Source organism: Bactrocera dorsalis, chromosome 2 (genome assembly GCF_023373825.1).
Source record: "Bactrocera dorsalis isolate Fly_Bdor chromosome 2, ASM2337382v1, whole genome shotgun sequence".
NCBI lineage: Eukaryota > Metazoa > Arthropoda > Insecta > Diptera > Tephritidae > Bactrocera > Bactrocera dorsalis.
In genome coordinates, this window is record NC_064304.1 from 50,811,147 (window position 1) to 50,828,550 (window position 17,404).

Consider the following 17,404-nt stretch of genomic DNA (forward strand, 5'->3'; position numbering starts at 1 on the left):
ATAATATATTCGAACCTGCTGGTGACTTTATATCGCATACATAAGTATATCGGCCATATTTTCCTTATAACTGTGAATATTTGCGCTTAGAATTAATTAAATCGGGTAAAAACTCGACCTATATTCCAAATAACTAACAGGCCTTATGTTCCATATGTTCTGAAGGTACTTCCTTAGCTTTAATCTTTGCAAGTTGCAAGAGTATAAAATGTTCGGTTACACTCGAACTTAGCTTTGCCTTATTTGTTATATTTGCCTATAAATTATTTAATTAAATTAATTACACAAACTTTATCATGCGTTGTGATGCATTTTTCTGAAATATTACATAAATATTCTAAAATATTTAAGGCTTGAAAATCAAATTGCGAAACCACAAACAAAATAAAAAATCTGTTTATTTTACTACACAAACACATCTACATATAATACATATACTCATATCAAATTTTTAATGTATAATGGCTTCTAAAAAATAGTATGAAAAAATACTCGTCAAGTTTTTTTGTAACAACAAAACATTTACACTTCTTCTTAAAAGGTATGAACATTAGCTATGTACAGTTAGGGAAATTATTATTTAACATAAACAAATACTTATGACTTTCATGAATATTTGGTTTCTGGAAGTTTTCTTTTTCCCTCTCCAACAATAATCTGCCCTCCAGTAATCCAGACAAGAGTCTATTACATACTTATATTATTAAGCACATATTTCGACCCAAACCGTTATATGACATTATGAGTTCATTTATTAAATCTGCGTAATTTTCCGAGTTATGGTTTGCTAGAAAATTTATGAAACGTTCTCAAACAATTTCCAGGCAAGTATTTCAGCTCATTCCTTAGCCATATTTGTGGACCTAAAAATATTCCACTTTTCATTTTTGCCTCGCTGAGTTTGGGAAATTTTGCTACCAGATATATAATCCACAGTCATAATACAAATTCTTTATTGGCATAGATATCGTTTACGCGGTTATAGCCGAGTTTACAACAGTGCGGCAGTCGTTATTTCTTTTCGCTGTTTGGCACCAATTGGAGATTCCAAGTGTAGCCAGGTCCTTCTCCATCTGGTCTTTCCTATGGAGTGGAAGCCTTCCTCTTCCTATGTTTCCTCCAGCGAGTACTGCGTCAAATACTATCAAAGCTGTTCATTCGGGTGACATGACTGAGCCAGCATAACCGCTCTCTCTTAATTCATTGAACTATATCAATGTCGAATATTTTATACAGCTCATTGTTTCATCGTCTGCGGTATTCGCCGTTGCCAATGCTCACTACTTATCAATTGCCTACTCAGTCCCAAGTAGTGCCTGTTGGCAAGAGTTATTCTTCGTTGGATTTCGAGGCTGACATTGTTGTTGCTGTTAATGCTGGTTCCAAGATAGGCAAAATTATCTATGTCCTCGAAGTTATGACTGTGGCTTTAATCCAGGAGCCTAGTCACAAATACGACGATTGTTTGTTTGATGATAGGAGATATTTCGTCTTGCCCTCGTTAACTACTAGACCCATTTGAGGATCTCATCAGGATCACTTAATCATCATTTTTAATATTTTTTATAGCCTGGAATGAGTGATTTACCCTTGGCCCACATTTCTTTGTAAAGTGTCTTTTCTGTCTCTACTCTACGATTCGCAAATGAAAGAACAAAATTTGTCTAACCTCGTAAAATGTAGTTCAAGCAAAAGTGCAGTGACTTTGAATAGGAACACATTCTCTAATCGTGTTAACGACGCTGAGATGTCAAAGTTATATCTAACTAAAATTTCTGTGTCGTTAGAATTCAGTTAAATCGCTGAAATCTCGTTAGATGGCTCTAACTTAGGCCATAAAATGTGACTTAAGACCTTATGCAGATTTCCCTAGCTTTTAGTCGTTCAGTTGTTACAATAGAAAATGTGTGTTAATTTACGTAAATTAAGAAAACTTTATTGTAAATATTTATCTGTTTTGGTTTGACTTTAAAGTATTCTATACTCCAATTAAAAAGTGGCTTTTATTACATAAGGTTTGTTCTCTTATTTTAATTGCGATATCAAAAATTCGTTTTAAGGAGAAAATGAAAGCTTAGAAAAGTAGATTAAAATGTAAGATACTCGTATTTTGAGAAAGCAAAATATCACAACGGTATCTATGGTGAATATTTTACATATTTCAATTTTTTACGAATTTGAATAAAATTTTTATTTTCCCTTCTCTTCTTGTAAGCAGTTTTTGTATACAATGGTATTTTGCACGTACATATGTTAATGTTTTCCGCATTGTTTTCTCCCAATTCATATGTTTTTACATAACCAATTCTTCGTTGTATTTAGAACCACACAAACCTCTCTAGAACCGAATTTGTCACCACAAACATCAAAACAAATTCGGATCTACAGGGTGGATGTAGAACATAATGTTGTCACTTAAACCATTACTTTGTACTTATAGACAACGCACCTTACTATGGTTTTGTTTCAGCTTTCCTATCACTTTTAACCTACATACATATGTACGTATGTGGTTAGTTCGTAATCTGTAATTAGAAATAAAAAGTATGAATACTTATGTACGGATATTAGTTGAATGTTAAACCTTTCGAAAAATCGAAACACTCGATTCATTAATGAACTTTTTCATTTGTTTTTGTTTAAATATATTATTAACGTTCACTCACTTCTGTAATTACTAATAATCGAAAGTATAAAAATAGTTACACTACTTTATTTTTTCCAGCGCCAGTAATATGCGCTTTAGGCGGCCTTGATAGATTGTACACGGCAACAAATCCTTTGAGAGGCCTTACTATTGCTCACATTATTACAATTCTGACCATATGGAAATGGCTATAAAATTCTGAATATTATGTACAAGAATGAACAAAATTAACTTCGCAACACACAAAATATTTATGATTCGCTTGCATTAAAGAATTAAACCAAAAATGAATCTTGGCCCTTTCTCACCAGAGGCAATTTACCCACAGCCCACGCAGCTAGCATAGGTGTTCTCTACCCGACCACGATCCAGTATCGACTGAGTACTATGTGGAGCTATGTAATCATGGAAGGCTTTATAGATAATGATTCGAATGTCGAAAATTCCGATTAAAATTGTTTGTCCAAGAGTTCAATGCAAATTCCTCTGTCTTTAAAACAAATCAGAAAAGGTTGCATTATTGAGTTTTTGCTATTGTTTTGTCATATCTATAAAATTAGATGGGTGTCTTTGGCTCGAAGACGTATGAGTTTGCCGATAAGATACGGAAATGGAGCACCGCATATTTATATATGTGTACATGGACATACAAATGCACAAATGTGGGCATATCGTCTTAGACAAATACAAATTCGGCTAAACATTCCGAAAAAGTTGGAAATGTCATCACTCACAAAGAAATATGCCGAATTGAATACAAGTAATATGTACTGTACAATTAATTTTATTTATCTTTGATTACATTTGTGGATTAAAAGGTGTCGCCTCTTGGAAACAGTTTTTGTTTGTTTTTTCACATTGCTATCATAACCAACTTAACCCTCTAAGACCGGTAGAGTTACTTTACACATACTCATGCAGCAAAACAAAATAAAAGTGCTCACAGTAAGAAATATGGTATATGTAGGTATGTGGATGTATACAATTATTGGCACAAGTTGTGATATGGTATATACTAACTATTGAACGCTCACACCTCGTGCGCTAGCTGGCCTACTGCCTCTGTTACCAACCTCGAATGAGTAATTAGGTCTCGTTAGAACTTCATTGTATGTGTGTGTTTATTTAAAATATTATCATCAATCAATCTCCTCCTTAAATGACTTTCCGGTAATAGGGTTAAGTTCGCATACAACGTCGTGAGTAAGGTGTAATACACAAATTCAAATATATACAAGTATAATTGTTTCAATGACAAACCCAAAAAGTTGGCGTCGAATGTATTTCCTTTTACATATTGGATCAGAGTACAGAAAGAGCTGCTTTGAAGTTGCATTGACTATATTGTATAGTTGTATTCATACCATTTTCACCTTGTTATCAAACTGCATAAGGCTGTAGTCAAAATATGAAGTACTGAGTTCAAAGTTGTACATTTATCTTGAAGTGAATTGTTGGTTTTGAAATGACAGTGTTCCTCTTTTACTTCGAATCCACAGTAGTTATCAGTTGAATTTGTCTGTTTGTTTGCACAAATTTCAAAAGAACAATTTCTACTTAATTTTTGATTGTTACCAAAACATATACCTATATTGTCATTACTTTGAAATCTTATGGTTGATTGATTATTTAGAAATTTGTTGTTCTATATATTCACTTTGTTGATCAAAAGGGTAAGCTTCGAGCTTTTTCTCTCGATCAAATCAAATAACTAATATTAGAATATAATAATTTTAATATTTAATTCAATTAACTTGAAAATGTCTCATAATTTCAATAATAGTCTCAATACTTTACCTTTGAAAGTCTAAAGAGTGGCCGCAGCTGCTACTAAATAATATAAAATATAATGAAACCTTTGCAGACTAGTGTTGAATCCATCTGAAAAAAGGACTGACAAATACATTTAACACTTTTGTATAATGTTGACAAAATGAAAGAGATTATAGACGGAAATTTAATTTCAGATGTTCGCAAAACTTTATATTAAACAAGTAAGGAAGGTTGAGTTCAGCTGTAACAGAACGTTTTATACTTTCGCTAAGTAAAGTGATTTATGAGAATTTCGTATATGCTAAAATTAAAATAAGGAGGTTTTGCATTGATTGTTTACAATCATGGACAAAAATATACACAGTTATATATTGGGTATTTGGAGGCTAAAGAAGGCACAAGAGCATGCCATCATCCCAAGAAAATGCTCCCAAATTTCAAAACTATATAGTATTCACAGTTTGGCTGATATGTTCGATTAAAAATCAGCTAAATGTTCTAGGGTCCAGATATTTGGTGTTTGGGTCCTTGAAGAGTTATAGACTGATTTCGACAATTTTTGTGCATAAAATTAATTGCTTTAGCGAACTACTTGTGCAAAGCTATATCCCGATATATTCGACTGGAAGAGAAGGAATCAAATGGTATGCTAGTATATGTTAGAAATAAAATTTCAACTAAGGGTGGGTGGGGCAACGCCCACCTTCCAAATTTTGCACTTGCTCCTATAAAGCTCTTCCCTTTCATCTTGGTTGTGAAATTTAAGGCTTCTGGCGCATTTATTCATTGAGTTATCGCACTGCTAATTTGCAACATAACCGTTATATGGGGAGTTAAGGAAGGTGATTCGTTATCGTAATAAGCATTTTTTGGCGTGAAACGTCTTTAAAATCGCGCCGAAACATACGGGTAGAAGTTTTAAAAAGTGGACCGTAACGAAAAGGGTTATATTGTATCATCGTACCCTAATAGTTAAAAAGCTATTAGCCTTAGAAACAAACATGTGGTGTGAATATTTCGCTTATATAGTCAACTCGCTGTTATGACATTAAGTTCGTGTCGGGGTCGAGCGGGGCGGCGGGGGAGGCATACTGCGTTAACTGTGCGAAACCCGCGCTTTCGGTTGTTTCTATTCAGTGTAACTCGTGACTCCGACTATATAACGCGGTGATTATTTCGTGTGTTTGTCAAGTTAAACCGATTGATTTATATAAAATTCAGTGTAATTTGGACAGTACTTATTTATAATAACCAGAAAGTGATAATAAATATACTCGTATAAAAATTTTGGTATGCCGGCCTCAGCTCTTGCAAGAGGCAACCAGAAATATAAATTACGGCTATTGTTACAAAGAGGGGGCTGTGGGTCACGCATAGGTACCCCAATGTTCGGCGTCGAGCGACGGTTTCGGGAACGTCGCAAAGCTGCTGCTGCCGACCTCGCGAGTACCTCTACCACTGGAATACCTATACTTATGGACATAACGAATGAACAGACGATCGATATATCTATTGCAGTGTTGTCCAACGTGACTGTGTGCACGTTATGCTTGTGTTGGTTATTCTAGCGTCAACTGATCGCAAAATTCTGCTTTGTTTGCCTACGGAGTTGAATACAGAAGCACAATCGTGCTTTCACAGCCACTTGTCGCGACATGTTGGTGTGAGGTGTCTGGCACTGTCCGTGCGCTATTGTGCGCATAGGCCGTGGACAACGCTGATCTATTGGATCTGCCACGGAACTGAGAGATGTCAATATCAGTAGAAGTGAAGCAATGCAAAATCATTGTCGTTCAGCGGACAAACTCTTCAAAACGGTATTTGAAGCCAATCCGTTTAGTTTATCTTGCATCATTTGATCGACTTTGGTTCGAACGAGACTTTGCAACATTTCTTTCCTTCAAACAAAATTACCCAATGAAAAGGTGACGGAATTTCGCTTATGCAGTACCTGTAGCAAATCGATAGATGCCAACAAAATCCCAAGGCAGTCGCGCTCAAACGGTTTTCGTTATCCTCCAAAGCCGAGCGGACTACCGCTGCTTGACCCTATCAGCATTCGATTGATTTCACCGCGGTTACCATTTATGCAAATTCGTCGATTACGCTACGAAGATAACTTTATTTAATTTAACGATTTGGTCGTCCATCGATGACTATATCGGGCTCGAATTTCAGATTGAGTCTGTCGACCCCAACTTTTCCCCAGAATCTGAAATCCTGCTGGCTCGACAACATACTTTGCTATGTAATGAGGAGCAATGTTTGGATATTGCCCCGGGACAGAACTCATCTCCGATAATAATAACTAATTTATGTTTCTATTATGTACCTGTTCTTTTAAAATTATAAAAAATTAAAATTAAATTAAAATACTTAAAACTTCGTCAATCTTGTTTTCATTTCAGTATTTTACTTTAAAAGCGATTCGCGTTAAAACCAACGGCCGTGTGCCCCGGCACAGCCCCACCCGATTTTTTCTTATTGTACTCGTAAGTCTTATTGTAAGTGATTTACAAAGTATCTTAATTTTTACTCAAGTTACTGGATGCATAGACGGATGGACGGATGGACAGACAGTATTATACTCTTTAGCAATGCTTTGTGAGAGTGTAATTATAACAATAAAAGTGTACCTTGCCTATTTACAAGTTTCAGAGTTGAAGTCATTAACAAGATTATTAAATAAGACTATTTAATTGCTATGAAAAAAACGTTACTTTAGACAAAAATCAAGTTAGAAAACAAAGACTAAAATTAAAAAAAAAAAATTATTTCAAAGTGAGATATTCAATATTTGCCGGATATATAACGTTTATTTCCAACTTCAAGAATTATTTTCTTTAATTTTTTTGTCAATATCAAGTAATTACCTTTGTATGGAATTGTGAATAAAAAACCATGTATGCGATCTTCAATGTTAAATAAATTGCGGAACAAATTATGCTGACTAATGTCCCGACTATGAAGGCATAAAGGGCTATTTCTCAGTATTGTTAAAAAGCCACCCGTTGCCAATGGTTCGGTTCCGACGAAAGCGATCTGAGCGCACATGTTTGGTTCGGAGCCAGCAGCTGATGGCAACTTCTCCTTTAGAAATAAAATTGAAACAGCATAAATAAATGCATACATAGAGAAAGTAAATTCCAAACTAAAACTTAATGTAACCGTCTATATCAAATTGCTCGACATACTTGTATGAAACAAATCATTACGACATGCAGAGCGTAGCAGCACAGTAAGAAGAAATTTTCCAATGTCAGCGGGTTTTCCAACGCCTTCGGACTAGTGCAGCACACACATACATATACCAACTGTATTGAAATATATATATGAATTTTACAATGGATTATAACTAGTCACCTCCGCCGGCGTTTAAAATGCTTGTTATTGTTCCTTTTGCTTATTTGTTGTTTCAGCAGTAAAGTAGGTTAAACGTTGCCAATTTTATGACTTTAGCACTATTGATCCCGTTATTTAGTTTCGTTCATAAGTACAGCATTAATTCCTGTTGAGCATTAGTTCTCTGAAAAATACACAGAAAGAGATGGGATGGTGAGTAATACCTACTTAAGCCAATTCATTAGGAATTTTCAGAACAGAAAGTATTACAACTCATTACCGATTGTTTTCTAGTTATTGTCTTAACAATTTAGTTGGTGCTATTATAAAACAATTATGAAGTCAAAAAGCAAATATTGAGGTAAGATTTTCGTGTATGTTTGCAAGTGTCTACCTCTATTTTAAAGTGTTCTTCTTTTGGGTTTCGTGGCTTCCCCAGAGGACCCAGCCAAGATTTGAGTAAACAATGCATATGAGTTCGCGCAATTACACCTTTTTACAAACACATATGCATTATACCCACTTTTTATTCGGCACCACCTCTAATAGTTTGTGCTCTTGCTCTTTCACTCTCGCACGCACATAAAATCAGCTCTGTTCGCCTTCGTCCTTTCAGTAAATTGAAGTACACTTTTAATGGCTTCTATGCAGCGTTGCGGACACATTACAATATTACGAGGCACAGGGGTAGGTTGGTATATATGTATATGTGTCGTATGTTGTCGTGTTCTTGTATACATAAACGTGATATGCAATATTTACAGTGGTAACTTTTCTTACTCCAATTGTGAGATTTACCTATCGTAATCATCTCAAATCTATCTTACTCATATGGTAAATAAGAAGATAATAGGTAATAGATAATTGTAATGAAATTATTCGGTGTTTTATTTTATAAGCTTGAAGAAACAGTTAAATATTTTCACTAAACTATACGAAAGGTAGTAGATGCCATTTGCTCTTTTTCCAGTTATTAATCGTTATATGCCAGAGAAATATTTTTTCTACGGTCGTCGATGGATGATAAATTATTAACAATGACATTATAATAATTAATTATTTCCCAATTTTCGGATCTCATGCAAGGCAACACACTTTCGTCTAACCTCAGTTCAATCTGATCTGAGGGGTTGGAGGAAACCTAATTAGGATAAGAGTTAAATGAAAAATGAAATGTTATATAAATAAGCTGGTTTGGTTGCTTTAAAATGACATATAGCTTTATATTATGCTTATTTTCCAAATAATAAAAAAGCTAGGCAATGCATTTTCTTACATTGTATGAAGTGTCTGAATTGTACTTGCCAAGATTTTTATACATTAATAATACGTATTTACTTATGTATATTTTGTAGGCCATTTAACGTATAGCTGCTATATTGTATGTAAATAACTGTTTCAATTCGGCGACTGATAATTAAATTCACGTGTCAAGGCATTTAACACCAATGAAGCTAATGAAAAATATTTGATCACGACTAACTTTGAATACGTCTTTCTACATTCATATGTACACATCCAAATACTACATATGAATATGTATGCATAAAAATGAGCGTAAATGAATGGTTAAGTATGTTAATGTTAATGTATCATCATCGTTATTGCACTGTAATAATTACAGTGATCTCTAGTTGACAAAATAAAAAATAAGGGGAAAACAATTTGATCAGTCTTTACTCATAAGACGTAAAATCTTTTTAATTTTGAACATTTGATTATGACCTAAATATTTGGAAAATAAAACATATTCGATTGGAAGGGATTTCATCTTAAAACAATAATATTGTTAATAAACCAAAATTTGTTATCCAGACTCTGAAATTTATAAAAAATAATTAAGTGTTATGAAGATCTCAAAATAATTTTTAAAATGTATTAGTATGGTATATTTAATTTTTATTACAGTTCTTTCATAATATTAGCCTGATTCAAAAATTATTCTTGTGGCAGAACCTTTAACACCGACCGATTAACAGACAATTATAAATGTACATATACAGAAACGAAAACATATTCATGTGTTTTATAGGCACATACTCATGTACGTATTTGTGCTCGTATTCTCGAAATACGTTGGGAGTATTTACTTGGTGCGCGGTTCGCACAACATAAGCACCTATTCATTCTTTTGCCAAAAAGTCGGAACAACGGAGCGATCGCGAAATTACAATTTCCTTCAGTGTCTTATTGTGGCAAGTTCACTCCGGTAGTTAAAGCCGGTTTGTTGTTTACAAACATCGAAGCTGCGCATTCCATTAATAAAGATCATTTACCTCAGAGTCGGCAAAATAAAATGCATGTGCATATGTATGTATGTATGTAGGTATATGGGTTAGAAACATGACTACGGACAAATATATCTGTTCATATATGCACACATAAAATAGATATGTATGTATGTATGTATGTTCATAGTGATTCAGCATTATACCGTTGAGAAGTCAACAGATTTCCCAAGAGCTTCGGTACTGAGATTCATTTAATTTGTATAAAATGTTTTAAATAGGGTGACTTTCTGAGCACAGTCATAGTCGTAGTATCTCAAATAAATCTGGTTCAAGGAGTTTGCCTGTACTTTCCAATTTTATTATTATGTTACGACAGATATTCTCGGTTCTCGATTGGGTCACTTTCATTTTAGTTTTAGTGCCAAGTTTTATTATGCGAGTATCTGAGAAGTGGATAAAACAATATTGTATTATTTGTTTAATATCATTTCACATTTTCATAGTCATATATTATAACATCTATGTGCAATAGGTCTGGACATCACCTTGTCTGTTCAATATTTTTATATAAATGTAAATGTAAAATAAAATTGTGCCTTAATAAAGGTGAGAATTAGCGCGTGTAAGGAATATTATTATAAGACAAACTACTCCTTCTAAGAATTCGATATCATGGCCGAACTAAAATCGTTCTTGAATATGGAAATGACAAAAATTGTTGTTGGGCCAATGCTAGTTTTTAACATAAAAATTTTAAATTGAATCAACGACACTTGCGCAAGTAAGTAAAAATAATACAATACAACTGAAACGATTAGTTCAATTAAGGGTATACGGTAGAATATTTCGTAGATTCGAATTTTGCAAACATGCTAGAAGCGTTTACTTTTGTCGAGTTTCTCCTTCAATTTGTAGCGTGTATGGAGTTTTATAAAAAGTCTGCAGATTTGCTTTCCAAGCTAAAACATGTTGTCTGTTAAAACTTGAGCCCTAATGTAAATTTAAAAGCTGTAAATGTAAAATAGTAATTATTTTGATAACAAAATTCGGAAAGTTGCGAAAAATAATATGCTTTGTATACCATCGATATATGGGAAATATTTTAGTTTGCCCACCTTAATGATACAAATGCAACTGACTTGGGCTCCTAGTACATATTTCCGTAAAAGCATAGATGTTGCGAAGGTAATACTGAAAACAATGCAGAGAACAGGTAATCTTTGCAACATAGACCGCTCTCGCAAACTGAAAATCGCATGAAGGTTATTGCCGCATGATATGTTTGTATGCCGGTTTGTTATTGTTGTTAAACATTGCGCGAGTGGCAAGGTTATAAAGCAGATATATTCGTGGAACGTGAAAAACAGAATGCACATGCGGATACGAACGTTGTCAGGCATTGTACCGGCGTGTGCGCGCAAATGCGACCGCCAACAATAAATGAACAGTTGACTTTTGCCCCCGACTGAGCATAGTTTTGTTTTTATTCCTCCATATTTTAGGCAGTTCCTCTTTGAACTACTTTTGTAGTTTTCGAAAAAATGTTGATTGCCCGACTTTGTTTCACTATGATAATCAACTGAATAACAAGATGTGGAAAAATTCAAAAAAAGGGAGAAATTGACAAAAATTTCCGTTGAAATATATGTATGTACATACATATATCTTTGCTGTGAACTTAATATTATAATGGGAGAAATAAAATTCTTTTTAAACCTAAAATGTTTTGGGACATTACTTCTATTATAAAATAACAATTGCTTCAATAAATTTTTAAATTAAATTATTATTTATATAGGAATTAAAATCAATAATAACCTACAAAAATATTTATATTAATGCATCAAAAGTCCTCTTAATCGGATACCCACCGACACAGTTGTTTGTCCGGCTAGGGCAGCTGCCCATATAAGGGGTTTGGTAAAATCAAGTATATTCTTAGAGTCAGAAGCAGCTAATCAGAACTATATTTCTATTGAATTAATCATGTGAGCTATTAGTTTCCGTTGAGCCACCGCGAACCAGTGCAAGTCAATTTGTTTGGTATGATCATTTTACGTATTATTCTTGAAAACAACTGTCCAAAAACCAAAAACTTAATTACAGTTTGAAGAAGAAAAAAATTTATAAATTGTACACGATTTCCTTGACCGTTTATCAGAGATAATTTGAACGAAATATTCCCAAATTAGTGTTCGCGCCCGGTCATTGGAACGTATTCATGTCAAGTTATAGGAAATGCTTGTGTATGAAAATAATAGTGAAATAGTGTAACTTCGATTCGTAATTTCAGTTGAAATGTGTTCTTTTTCCTGGTGATACGAGTGTTTTAAATTTACACCTTTAAATTGAGCTCATAATACAAGTATATGCGCCTGAGTTGTGATAGCAACAACACAACAAAGTATACAAATTAAGTAATATGGAATTCTTTGGAATGAATCAGCTAAAACAAACTATACGTGTCGTAAGCAAACAGCTGGCAAAAGTACCAATTGGTTAGTGTGAGATGGAGATCAAACCTGACTCTAACATAAAAAATGTTGTATCAATATAGGAAATAAATATTTAATGATTCGGCTTGCGCGCGCAAATTAAATAGACCCGTTTGGGTCAGTTTTGATCTTGAGTGTGTATTCGACAATTCCAAAATTTAGGTTAATATTCTCCGCCAATAGTAAACTTTTTATATACATACATTTGTTTTCATCTAAAACAAGTAAAAAAATAAAATAATTTCAGCAAAGATTTTTGGCATATATAACAAGAAAGGCTTAACGAAAGTGAATAGCGAGATAGAAGCAGTAAAAAAATTAAATGCAGACATGATTTAAATTTTAACCTACATTTGTATGAAATGATTTCATTGTTACTCTTAGTGTGAAGCTACATTTGACTTGAAAAAATAAAAAAATCCATTTTAATTACCGCACCCTAATTTTCAATAATAGATGACATTTAACAATAATTAATTATAATTAAAATAAAATCATTTATTTTACTATATTAATTTATTTTAAACAAAATAAACTGTTGCTGGTAAGAAAATAAAAATTGATGTACATATATATAAATGTCAGAAAACTGCCTCACAATATTAAAATGGAAATATTTTCATAATAATTTCTATGAAAGCTTGATATTTTTACCTCCTCTTCTCAATATATCGCAAAACGCACAATCAAATGAAGATTGCTTTGGAATCAGTTAACTGTCATTGATTGGGCAGAATCATAAAGCAGCAATATAACATCAGAAGGAAAGATTTTTTGCGGATGTCTACTTTTAAAATAATTCAAAGTAAAACGAATTATTGAAGAAAAACACTAAATCATAAAAATTGTATTCATAATATATAGCAAATACGATAAAAAAGGCGAAATTGAAAATTACAAACATATAAGTTTCAGTTGATTTAGTCCTATTGTGGAGAAAAATATTTATGGAGGCAGAAAAATAAGAGTGCTATAGCGTATATGGTATGACGGGATGCAATCATTGAACAACTTTAATATTTATGAAATAATTGGGTTAGTTAGATAAAATATATTAACTGTATCCAAAGTTTAAGTTTAAATTTTGGCAAATCAAATTTTGTATTTCGAAACATATTCACAGTTTTAGAATGGCGTCAAATAAAAATAAAAATATTTCAACTATTAACTAGCGCTTAGTTAAATACACCGAACGTTTTACACACATATAATATAATACAGATACATTTTCTTGTATGACCTTCCTTAAAATTGGAAGCCACATACACAATTACACGAATTCGGCCGCCATGTTGCACACAAGCACCCGTACTATAGTGAATGCTTATTTTCACGTATACACATACATATATAAGGTCCAAGAGCTCCTTTTATGCACTCATGAACAACTCTAGACAGCCTGCCAGTCAGTCAGGTAAGCAAGCCTTGTGGAAAAAATACCCTGTTCATTGCCTCCGAATGACGGTGGTAGGGATGCAAAACCTTATTAGCTAACGTTTGCACGCTTGTCGTTGGATAGGGGAGAGCGAGAGATCTTCTGGCTCAGCTATGTTTAAACGCGGTAAAATGGATTGCAACTATGTCTGGGTAAAACGAGTGTTTTTCAAGTTCCACATGGGTTACGTTCACTGTTATCCGTTATTTGTTATCGGTGGCTTTATCATTATTACTTTCTACTTTTTTGGCTCCTCTGTTAAGATTTTAGTATACCTAAATGATGAATTAATACTTGAGAGTCAGACAAGTGTCATCCTTATGGATGGGACTAAGTTAATTTAAGAGTTTATTTCAATTCAGTTTCCTCCTGTTCAGATATTTATAAAACGTTAGAAGTAATAATGTAGTTGTTAGTTAGTTAATTGTTTTTTGTCTCTTTACTAAGGTGTTAATAGCAATGCAACTTTTAACATCGGCAGCAATTCGACAGTAAAAGGCATTTGCAAATATCAACGGAGGTGGTGGACTCTCTCCTGCTGTTTTGTCCCTGTTCGCTCTGGGCTCATAGAACAAAAGTGGATGAAAAGCTTTTACTTGCTGAAAGTTAAACACACACAAGAACAATGTAGGGGTGAGATAGAACTGTTGTCGCTAGACTGTTATAGCGGCAAATTGGTGTGTTTCTCACACGCGACATATATTTTCAGAATTATAGTTTTTTAAATAAGAATCAACATGAATTCCATTTGCATGGCTATGCGGTATTACGAGTATATTCCAGTAGTTCTTTGAAAATAATCAAAATTTCACTTACACGCATCAATTAATTTGCAAATTAGTCCTTGTATGTATGTATACATATGTAGCTTGTTTGTAGGCGAAGAGCCCATTGGAAACCAAGGCAAGGCAGAATGGTATGGGGCGCGTCTGCGCAATAATCGCAGGCGTTTTTTATTGTCAGCGATTTTCGACACAATTTTTAAGATTTTTCAGTTTTTATTTCTATCTTTCTAAATATACATACATAAATGCATATGTATGCATATATATCTTTAATACTATTCCCAAGACTGTACTTACCAAATTTTGGTATCCGTTTTATTCCCCATAAATCTATTTTGTGCTGCTTAAACGATTTTTTCTATTTGCAGGAAACTTTTATAAGTATTTCCAATGTTTTTAAATAATATATGTAATTATTTTTCAACATTATAAAATGTTTAATTAAACTCTACACAAGCTAGTAGAAAATCACACTTTACTGAACAAAAAGTTATTATTGAGGTATCAGCTCCAATATCCAACCCTGGATGAGGACACTTCTGTAATATCCACAATAGTTTGCGACGGCATTGCGCAGAATGACGCAGTGTCACTAATACTTGCCTACAGAGACCCTTTAACTTCGGCGTTTAATTAACAACTGAAGTATTATATCGAGCTGCTGTTCACCACATGTCTGACCTCGTCGCGCTCAGCCAATGGTGTGGAATCTGCTAGGTAGAGAGCGGCAACGATGAGCATAACAAATGTTACACACAACACAACTAACGCTACAAACGGTGGTAAATATTCGTTCGAATCAAATTTTTAGTCTGAATAAATTTTCTCACAATAGGAAAAACAAACTGCTACAAAATACGAATACAAAAATACAAATGAACACCAAATAGTTAACAGCAAATCAGGGCTCTAGCAGTAGTGGATATCTATTCACAGACTGTAGTCTTTCCAGCTTAGCTTTTGCTACATTTATTTACAGATGATTTTGCCACTGTATGCACACACATAGCACAAGATAAAAAGATAGCAAATAAAAAATGCTGGTTTCAATGCAATAAATTAGTAAGCGATTGTCTGACTTAAAAGCGAGGGTATGCTAGAGAAGCTGAAATATTTCTAAATGTTATTACATAAATCAATTAACACCACCTGAGCGGGAAATTCGACATATACACATATCTCACCTCTAACTGATAGTAATTATATTTACTGAAGAAATCAAGGCATCTTTTTGGGCTCTATTTTACAATGCCTTCCTATTCTGTACGACTAGTGAGATCTCCGGCCGTCGATTCGAATGTTGGTACGCAACGTCATAAACGAAGCAAATTGTCAAATTTTCATAATAATTGTAAAGTAAGCCTTGCCCTCAATTTCTTCATAAGGTAGCGAACATATATTTGCAAACGCTCTCTAAAAAACATCGAGACAAAACAAATATCGAGTTTTCTTTTTCTACATATGCATCATTGTCGCCAGTTAATAGTAAGGGGAAGCAGGAGTAAAAATGATTGCTTTAATTCAGTATTAAAAAAGTAAAGGTTTTTATGAAAATTTCTACCGACTAAAAGAGACACGAGATGAGTTTAAGAAATAACGAGAATATTCGTCTCTTGAGAAAAATAGTTGATCATATATCTACATTAATGTTGTCGTCTTCAAGTCATAGTCCCCATCCGATATTAATCACTTATGCCAGCGCTTCCTCCAATTCTCGAAGCAATTCTCAAATTCTTTGCGATAACTTTAGTTCTTTTAACGATTTTCACTTATGCTTTAAAATTTTTGGAAAAAGGCAAATATGGAGGCTTTGGCACTATTGTTTTTGGCCAAGAATTCATAGACAAATTATTTGATAATTTTTTTTTAACAAATGAAAAGCAACAAGTTCATAAAGTCACGTCTAACCTTAGCGGCTGCCACAGACAAAATGGGCAATGAATAGATTTGAAAATTTCTGGGGCATGGAGGACATATGTATCTCTACATAATAAAAAAAATTACTTTTGAATTTCAAAGACTCGTGAAATGCATAATTGTAGGATTAAAGCTTAAGGTCCTGTTATTCAGTCTGGAATAAGAACTTGTTTAAAATGTCTAAAAATATGAATATTGATGTACATAGTTACATAAATTATACTTTCAAAATACATTACGTAAGTAAAGATAACATTTTAGTAACATCAAAAATGAAAAAAGTAATTGTTTTACTACGCCCGAGAAACGTTATTCTCTCTTCATTAGGTATTCTTTTAGGTAAGTATATGACATGGGAGTATGTACATAAACGTACTAGGTATTTACTCGGGTTCTTATTAAAAGATTATATCGATATTACTTAACTTACCCAAAAATTCTTTATCATTTCATTTACTTAAGTCAAAATACGTAAAGCCTTTATAATAGTTAATTTTTGTTGTAATAGGTTCATCCATCATCCATGTTTTTAGATATAAACTATATATGTGTATTCGTATGTTATGTATGCATCTCTGTTATGTTCATAACTTTACGTATACATATCTGTTACTTTTAACAGAAATGTATTGTTTTACAAATCCCTGCAATGTTAATTACATTCGTTAACATTTTATAAACCCCTGTAAAGTTAAGCTATACTCTGAGCATATTAATCAAAACTAAAAATTACCCCAGTTGTCAGTGTTGGGGAGGAAAAAATACTATTAGTTTAAAGC

The 17,404-nt window shown here is 33.3% G+C and overlaps 1 long non-coding RNA gene across 4 annotated transcripts; it reads right to left on the bottom strand.

Moving 5' to 3' along the window:
* Positions 1–370: 370 nt before the first annotated feature.
* Positions 371–16,107, bottom strand: LOC109579508 (uncharacterized). 4 transcript variants are annotated; one of them, XR_007421608.1, is made up of 3 exons: positions 15,006–16,046; positions 2,667–7,946; positions 371–2,525 (listed from the first exon to the last, which is right to left on the bottom strand). It is a non-coding gene; the product is annotated as an uncharacterized LOC109579508 (long non-coding RNA). The 4 variants fall into 4 exon arrangements; XR_002183878.3 differs by having other exon boundaries at positions 371–7,510; positions 7,615–7,946; positions 15,006–16,017; XR_007421606.1 differs by having other exon boundaries at positions 371–7,946; positions 15,006–16,107.
* Between the last annotated feature and the right edge of the window lie 1,297 nt (positions 16,108–17,404).